Source organism: Pseudocercospora fijiensis (genome assembly GCF_000340215.1).
Source record: "Pseudocercospora fijiensis CIRAD86 unplaced genomic scaffold MYCFIscaffold_7, whole genome shotgun sequence".
Classification (NCBI taxonomy): Eukaryota; Fungi; Ascomycota; class Dothideomycetes; order Mycosphaerellales; family Mycosphaerellaceae; genus Pseudocercospora; species Pseudocercospora fijiensis.
The window spans coordinates 3,414,766-3,423,546 of NW_006921538.1; positions in this window are offsets into that span (position 1 = coordinate 3,414,766).

An 8,781-nucleotide genomic window follows, 5' to 3' on the forward strand; every position below is an offset into this window, starting at 1 on the left:
TATCGGGCCTAGATATAAGACAGGTACGTATAATAGCTAGCACAATGTCGATAGTCTTACGCCGTACGAGGCTAACAGTTGGTGCGGCGCTTACTCTTTTTTCGAAGGTTAACCTACAGGGGTAGCGTTAGCTACTAAGAGGTGCTTTCGGTGCTTAGCGGTAGTACGGTCGATTCGGGCCTAGTCCTTAGGTTTGTCGCATTAGCCTAGTAGGTAGCTAGTGCTGTTACAATTAAAGCACTTCAACCCGGTTAGTAGACTGCCGTAGCTGTTATTGCTGCTATTGTTAGCCGAGCGATTAGCATTATAGGGATACGAGCCCCTTCTACGGCCCCTATCGCGGCCTCCTCTATATAGCCGCCGGCTACGGCCTCTTCTACGGTCGCTATTACTGTTTCTATTGTTAGCATTGTTGTTTTAGTAGGACCCTTAGCTATTGCCTCCGCGGGCACTACGATTGCCGCGGTTAGTGCTAGCTAGTCGGATCCTCGATTCTAGTCGTTACTAGAGCTAAATAGCCCGCTCGGCTGTTTCTACTTCGACTATGAATTGAATGCGTGTTAGGTTGGCCTATTTAAACATACGGCGGCGGTCTAATTTAAGGACTAGTTCCTATCTCAGTTTAGGTCGTATCTCAGATATCTAGATAGAGTCGGTTTTAGGTAGTAAATCGTCCTCGAGGGTCTTTAAATAGGCCTTAAATAAGCGAGCCGATTGATTAGTCTTTTGTTTGGCTCGAAGGTATTAGTCCTAAGCGTATTGTTGCCTTAGTATAGGGTTTCTAAGGGTGTCTAGTATAATAGTCTTGTAGTCTTGCTACTAAATAGCGGTCTGATTAGTAAGGGAGTCGAAATGGTTATCCTAGGTGCGCTTTAGGTCTCTATTAATGTATTGCATAGCATAGACGACTAACGAGTAGTCGTCTAGAAGGGCCCTTAGCGCGTTTCGCTAGTTAAGCTCGCAGTTACGGATATAGTCGTTATATTGTTTCCGACTAGAGCTATCAAATACAGTACAGTCCTTGAGTTTAGCATCCTTCTTTTAGACTGAAACAGATAGAGAGGAAGGCCCTACTGTTGGTTTAGTATTAGTCGCTAGAGCTTCTTGTAGGCGACGAATTTCGAGGAGATTATCCTTTAGCTATTATTCCTAGCGCAAGGTAGTAAGCCTGTTTTAAGTAGCTTCTTGAAGTCTCGCTACTAGCTAGGGGCCAAAGGCTAGCTAGCTATATCGTCGATTGACAATGTTGTTAAGTATATCGTTAACAGGCAATTCTGGGTCGTCGCCTAGAACTATAGGTTCTTCGGCAGGCCTAGTAGTAGGCTCTTTAGTAGGTACCTTAGCAGGTGCTTTAGTAGGCACTTTAGTAGGTGCTGTGCTACTAGCGTTGTTATTGCTAGCGCTGCTAGCGGTAGCACGGTTGTTGTTTCGTAATAAACCGGCTATTATAAGGGGCGACACTAATAATGTATTATTAGCCCCTAAGATGCGGATATAGCGGAATTAGTAGATATCGGCTTAGTATGCTTAACTTAGTATAATAGGCCGTATAGAAGGCCTTGCTTAATAATTGGTACGGTTGTTTTAGTAGAATAGTACGTGTAGGTCCCGTTCTTTAGGCGCAATATAGTTAGATTAGTCTTGTTCGTAGCTATACCGCTAAAAGCTTGAAATAAGGACTATCTAGCTACTGCCCTTAAAGGGTGGATCGAATACTATATAAGAAGGGTATATTAGCAGGTAGATAGGGTAGTAGTAGGTACGAGTAGTATTCGATAGAGAACTAGGAGGAGAAGGAGGAAGGCAGGCTAGTTAGCCTAACGCCAAGCGCCAAGCCCTGCCTAAGGCACTAAGACCCTAGCTTTACTCGAGCCAGTCACATACCAATCACGTATAGCCTCTAACACTTTAGCTTGTCTTCCTTTAGCCTTATATTTAGTCCCTAAAGCTCTTTCTCTAGTATTTCTTTTGTTAAGACTCTATATTGCTCTAGGTCTTTAACTTTTTAGGGAGTTATTTGTAGTCTGTCTCGCCTCCTAGTCCTAATGTACTAGGCTTTTATCTTGTCTAGTGCCTTTTAGATAGTCTGTTAGGCTAGGTATTCTATTGTCTTTACTGTATATTAGTGTCTTAGTCCCTTAAAGTATTATTTAACTAGTAGGATCCCTAATTCCATTTCTACTACCCTTATTAGTATAGTTTTGTATGCTCCTAGGATTTTCTTTAGGCTTTAGGTTTGGGACCTACTAACTAGTTGCTTAATCCTCTTTAGTGTTTTCTCCTAGGCTGCCTATATCTATGCTCTATATAGTATTGCTAGCTTAACAATTGCTTTGTATATAACTTTGGCTTTCTCGAATGTAGCCCCCTATATAGAGGCTATAAGCCTATTAATAGATTGTATATTAGCATCTGCCCTCTACTTTGCCTTCTTTACTAGACCCCGCAGTGGTCCGGGTTGGTTTGGTTTGGTTTGCTAAGCCGAAATTCTGGTTTGGTTTGGTTTGGTTTGCCAAGAAACCGGTGCACGGACCGGTTTGCCGGCCACGTGCCGGCCACAGACAAAAACCCGACCCAAAACACGCCGGAACACGTCCAAACAGCCTGAAACACAGATGCAAATGCAATATAGGGCCCCCGGACCCGATCCGAGGTCGTCGCATGTCGTCGCATGTCGTCGCAGTTTGGTCGGATTTCCTCGGAAACCGGCTCAGACTAGCGGGGTAAAAAACCAAACCGGAACCAAACCGGAGGGGTACCGCTAAGAAACCAAACCATATACGTTCTGTGGTTCGCAAACCGAACCACTGCGGGGTCTATTCTTTACTTATAGTCCCTAATTTAGTTTTGGATCTAGCTAGATCCCTAGTACCCTAAGCTCTGCTAATAGTTAGGTTTTAAAGCCTTAGATAGTGATTGATTGCTTTATATTGTAGGTTAATTTAGCCTTACTAAAGTAGATAAGCTAGTACTTTTCTAGGGCGAATTTTGCTCTATACTTCCTTGCCTATTTTTTATACTCCTAGTGCTTCTCTTCTAGGATCTTATAGTTAGTTTCTGTTGTCTTAGACTAGGCTAGGATGTTTGTATCGTCTATAAACCCTAATGCTAATATGTTTTTTGATTCTAGGAGTAGGAGTAGGTCTACTACGAAGATAAGGAAGAGGATTAGGGAGAGTATTAATCCTTAGGGGATTCCCTTTTTAGTTAGTATTAGGTCTGATTTGAATTTGCCTAGAATAAGCTATATTAATCTTTCCTATAGGAAGGACTAGATAAATTGGACTATCTAGTTTAGTATAGCTTTCTGTTTGAGTATATATAGGAGCCTTTTATAGGAGACATTGTTAAAGGCTCCTAAGATGTTAAGGGAGAGGAGGGTTACTACCTAGTTTTAACTATAGTGCTAGATATGCTTAATCTATTCTATAATTAGTTCTATAGCTATTAGTATTAACCTCTTCTTTCTTCCTCCTATCTAGCCTTTAGGAAGGATGTTCCTTTCCTCGGTAAAGGTTGTTAGCCTTTTAGCGACAATTTTTTCTAGTACCTTGCCTATTATGTTAAGTAGGGCTATTAGTCTATAGGCCTTAAGCTATATATAGTCTTCCTTCTAGGGCTTCCTTAGCACTACTGTTAGGGACTTCCTAAATAGTCTTAGATAGTGTCCTAGTGCTAGGCTTTGTGAAAAGATATTGGCTAGTGCTAGGGCTAGCCCCTTCCTATATGCTTTTAGAAGTTTGTTATAGATCTTGTCTTTTCCTAGTACCTTGTTGCCTAGAATTTTCTTTAGGATCCTTTCAATAGTTTCGGGTTTAACCTAGGTGTCTCTTAGTATGCCTAGTAGTAGAGTCTCTTGTTCTTTCTCCTTTATATCTAATAGGTCTGCTTGTACTTTTCTATAGAAGAAGTATTAGCCTAGGGCTCTTGCTTTCCCTTCTATTATAGTCTATATTTGTCCTTATTAGTCTATAATGTCCGGGAATTGTAGTAGCATATCCTTATCCTGTTTAGGTCTCCTTGCCTATTTAGCTATCCTCTATATCTCCTCTAGTTTCTTTGTAATTATTCCTATTATAGATCTCTATTCTTATATCTTGTCTTTCTTAATCTAGATCTTCTTTTCCTAGTAGGCTTTATTATAGTTGTCCTATACTTCCTAGATGTGGGTTTGTGTCTACTGCCTCCTAGCCTTCCTTACTACTTTAACTTTCCTTATATACTCGCTAGTCTAGTATAGTTACTAGTATAGTAAATGTTTCTTTGCTAGGGTATACTTTCTAGCTACCTGTTTTAGGATTCCTATTAGTTCTTCTACTGCCTTATTAATATCCTCTAGCCTTAGTAGGTGCTTTATTAAGAGTTCCTCTAGTTTTAGGTCCCTTTCTAGTTCCTCCCTAATCCTGCCCTATTAGGCACCTTTCTAGTTAAGCTTCTCCTCTAGTTCCCTTTCCTAATTAGCTTAGACATTTAGCTCAATCTGTACCGGGAAGTAGTCTAATGATTCTTCTAGTTCCTAGTTAACCCTGTATCTTGTAATCCTGTTCCTAATCTAATATAATACAAAGTATAGGTCTAGTGTACTACTGCTTCCTCTTGCCTCCTAAGTAATTAGTCCCTTTAGGGTAACAATTTCTATTCCTTCCCTCTCTAATATATCAATTAGTCTTCCTACTAGGAAGTAGTAAGCTAGGGTAAAGTCTAAGCCCTAGAGGGGGTAGTAGAGGTTGAAATCCCTAAGTAGGATTTGGTAGGTATTCCCCTAGATAACTCTAGGTAGTCTTTCTAGGGTTTTTAGTTAGGTGCTGCTTCTTAAGTCTAGTAGTAGGTTGTATATATAGTGGATTTGGAGTGTACCTTAGGATGTCTCTACTTGAACTAATATTAGGTCCCTATCCTCCTATAGTATAGCCTGCTAGGTTTCTGTATCTATCTCCTTACTAATATAGATATATGTCCTTAGGGCTCCCTAGTTGTAGATAATTAGGTAGTATCTTAGGTCTTTAACTATTGCTAGTCTCTTTATATATAGGTTGAGCTAGGGCTCTTAGATTGCAATAATGTAATGTTCTTTTAGGTTTAGTGCTTAAAGGAAGCTCCTCTATACCTTGTCTTTGCTCTTATTAATATTGTACTGTATAATGTTTAGTAATGTTGCAATGTTTATTAGGTTTCATCTATATCATTTCCCTATAAGTTTTCCTTTAGTCTTCCCTTACTTTAAACCAACATTTAACTAAGCTTTGTCTGCCCTGCTTCCTTTCCTGCAATATTAAGGTATCTTAGTCTCCCTAGTTGCTAGTGACTCTCTTGTGCTAGTAAGGCCCTGAATGTAAACCTATTATCTTATCTAGACCTCTTTTATAGCACTTAGCTAGGTTACTTCTGCACCTAGCTGCCCTAGCTTGTTATATATCTTTTTAGTATATTGATTCTGGCTTCCTTTGCCTTCCTAGCTGCCTATATTCTTATTAGGCATTCCTTCGCCTAAGAGGGGTGTCTTTTAGTATAGTATGTACATCTTGCTTCTCCCTTATATACTTTATATTCTTTAACCTAGTAATCCCCTATATAATAGGAGCAGGTATTAGTTGTCTTTATACACTTAGCTGCTAAGTATCTATAGTATTGACATTTAAAGCACTGCATTATCCTATAGTTGCTTCTGTATATCTCTGTTTCTAATCTTTTAAAGTCCTAGAACAACCCCTAGTCTAGCACTATATTAGCTTGCTCTATACTCCCTACCTAGATAATTAGGGAAGACTGCTTCTTAGTCTCTTCGATTTTCCTTTTAATCTATACTACTTTTATAATCTTTAGGCCTAGGTATATAGCTTGGTTTTGTCTCTGTAGGCTCTTAATATCCTGTTCTTCCTTAAAGCGTCTTATTATACTATAGGCTATAATTATGAATTGCTGTTAGGAGACCTTTGCTGTTTTCCCTATCTTAGTTGTCTATTCTTTTTGTGTTTCTAGCTTCTTTTTATCCTGCTCTTATACTGTAAATAGCTTGATTACCCCTTTCCCTTCGTTCCTAGCCCTAATTACCTCTTTAACTGCAATTCTTTCTACAATCTCTTTCCCTATAAGTCCTTAGATTTCCTTTTGCTCCTATAGGTCCGTAATATAGACTCTAACTACTGTCCTCGGGGGTTTTAGCGCCTCCTAACTAGCTACTACTGCCTAGGTGCGGTAGTTTAGGCTTGTCTCCTATTGTTTCTTCGTAATCTTTGCTGCGACTGTATTAGCTACCTTTATAATTACGTAGCTTGCCTAGTTGTAGATTGCTTTTAGTCCTCTAAGGAGTTCTAAGATTATTATCCTATATACCCTCTTAGGGGTTCTTCTATCTTCCGCCTTTAGCACCTCCTCTGCCCTAGTATATAGTGCTTTCTATTCGTCCTCCCTTCCTTCTTAACTGTCTTCCCTTCGTCTCTAATTGTTTGCTGCCATTTTCCTAGGTAGTCGCTATATAAAGGAGTTTATATAGCAACCTTCTTAATCAACCGTTTACTAAGGTTACGCTCTGCCGACTATACAATAAGGACACTATTTGAGATTAGAACAGGATACAAACCTAATATAGCCTATATATATCAGTTTAGTACACGAGCCTATCTACTAATCTATAGTACGGAAAAACGAAAGGACATCCTACTAAGGACTATAAAGGTAGCTTCTCGCACTTATATTAGATACCTATATAGTTACGAAGGCTATTTAATCTACAGGATTTGGGTACTATTACGTATAATAGTCCTACGGATAAGAGATATTGTCTTTGATAAAACCCTGTTCTATAATAGATACGATAATAATCTTAGAGTTAACCTAACTAACTAAGAGCTAACTTAGTTCAGTAATCTCGAAGAAGCATAAGCACCCGCTTCGGAGCATCAATTTAACGAGCTTCGAGAAGTATACGACATACCTCCAGACCTCGTTAGGTTTAGAGCTAAGGGGGTAGATATACTAATAGGACCTAGTCGACTTATAATAGTTAACCCTGCAGAGCTAGCAGATGAGCCTATTGTACAAGACCTACCTTAAGAACTACTAGCACCGGCACTAGCTAAGATTTAGCCTAAACAAGTGCTATAGAGACAAGACTTTCCAATTAATCTACGCGAAACAGCACAACCGCGTAATAATATACTAGATAGATTAGTAGAACTAACTATTAATTAGCAACTACAACCTAAGAACGATGCTAGTAATAAAGCCCCTACTAATAATATAGACGCACTAGGTTATGTAGATAATATAGACTTCAACTTGCTACGTGCTAAGCTAGCTAAATTGCTAATGCTAATTAAAGCCGCTAATGTATCTTATCGTTACTTACTAAACACAGGAGGTCCGTATTATCGAGTTAACAACCTAAACAAACGATAGCGAGTAGCGGCTATCTACCGAGCCGGCCGTTACTATATTAGCGACCGAGAACAAGCGAGAAACCTCCTTCTATTTAGCAACCTATATATAGCAGTAGAGCACGAAGCTAGGTCAATATATAGTAGTACTACCGATAGCGCCGATAGTAATCTACTACCTCTTCCTTGTAACGAAAACGATTCATCCCTTATACCGAAAGTTTCAGACTTGCTAAAAGAACTACGCAACTAGCGATAGGTGCTAAAGAGCCGATTTAAAGAGCATTAGATACACGCGGCTACGGTAGAGTTTAATAAGGCACTTAATACTAATATATTCAAGTAGGTAGATATCGAGTAGCTAATAGATAAACATACTTATAGCCTACTACTACTTATATAGGTGTTTAAGTACAAAGGAGATGCTAAAGGAAGGCTTGTAAAATTCAATGCAAGAGTGTATGCAAGGGGTGATCTATAGAAGAGTATACACCTAGATACATATGCTTCTATACTAGCAGCGAGGGTATTCCGTGCCCTAATGGCAATTACCGCTACCTTTAACCTAGAGGCTAAACAAATAGACGCTGTTAATGCCTTCCTAAATGCTAGCCTACTATATATACTGTACTTGAAGCCGCTAGATAGCTTTAAACAGAAAGGAAAGGTGTTGCAGTTGCTATAGGCACTATATAGTCTTTAGGAGTTACTAAGGTTATAGTACAATCACTTTACTACTACCCTCGAAAACAAGCTCGGTATATAACCTATCGATAACGTAGACTGCCTATACACTAACCTAGACAAGCACGTGTTTATCTTCTTTTATATAGATAACATAGTGCTATTATACTATCGCTAATATAGGTAGAAAGCAATAGACCTTAAGCAGAAGCTAATAAAGGAATATAAGCTCAATAACCTAGGCAAGCTATTATAGTTTCTCGGTATTAAAGTTACACGTAACAGGCAGAACAAAAAACTATAGTTGTTATAGAAGACATACACAGAGAAGACAGGTTAGCGTTACAGAATTGATCCTAAGGCTAGCAGGCGAGCAGAGGCACTATTGCTAACTAGATACGAGCCGTACGAGAAAACCACCAAGACTCGATATACAGACTTATTAGCAGTGCTAGTATACTAAAGTCGCGTAGGGTCACTTAACTTTATAGCAGTTCAAACTAGGCCGGACATTGCTAAGGTAGTGTCCTTGCTATCTAAGGCTCTTTAGAACCTACGACCTAAGGATATAGCAGCAGCTAATTGGTGTATTAAATACCTGCTATATACAAAGCACCTATGCCTAGAATACAACGCTAATAGACTAGCAATTACCGCTCATTCAAGCTAACAGCTTTATAAATTTTACGGGGCTTCTAATGCCTTATATAGTAACTATAAA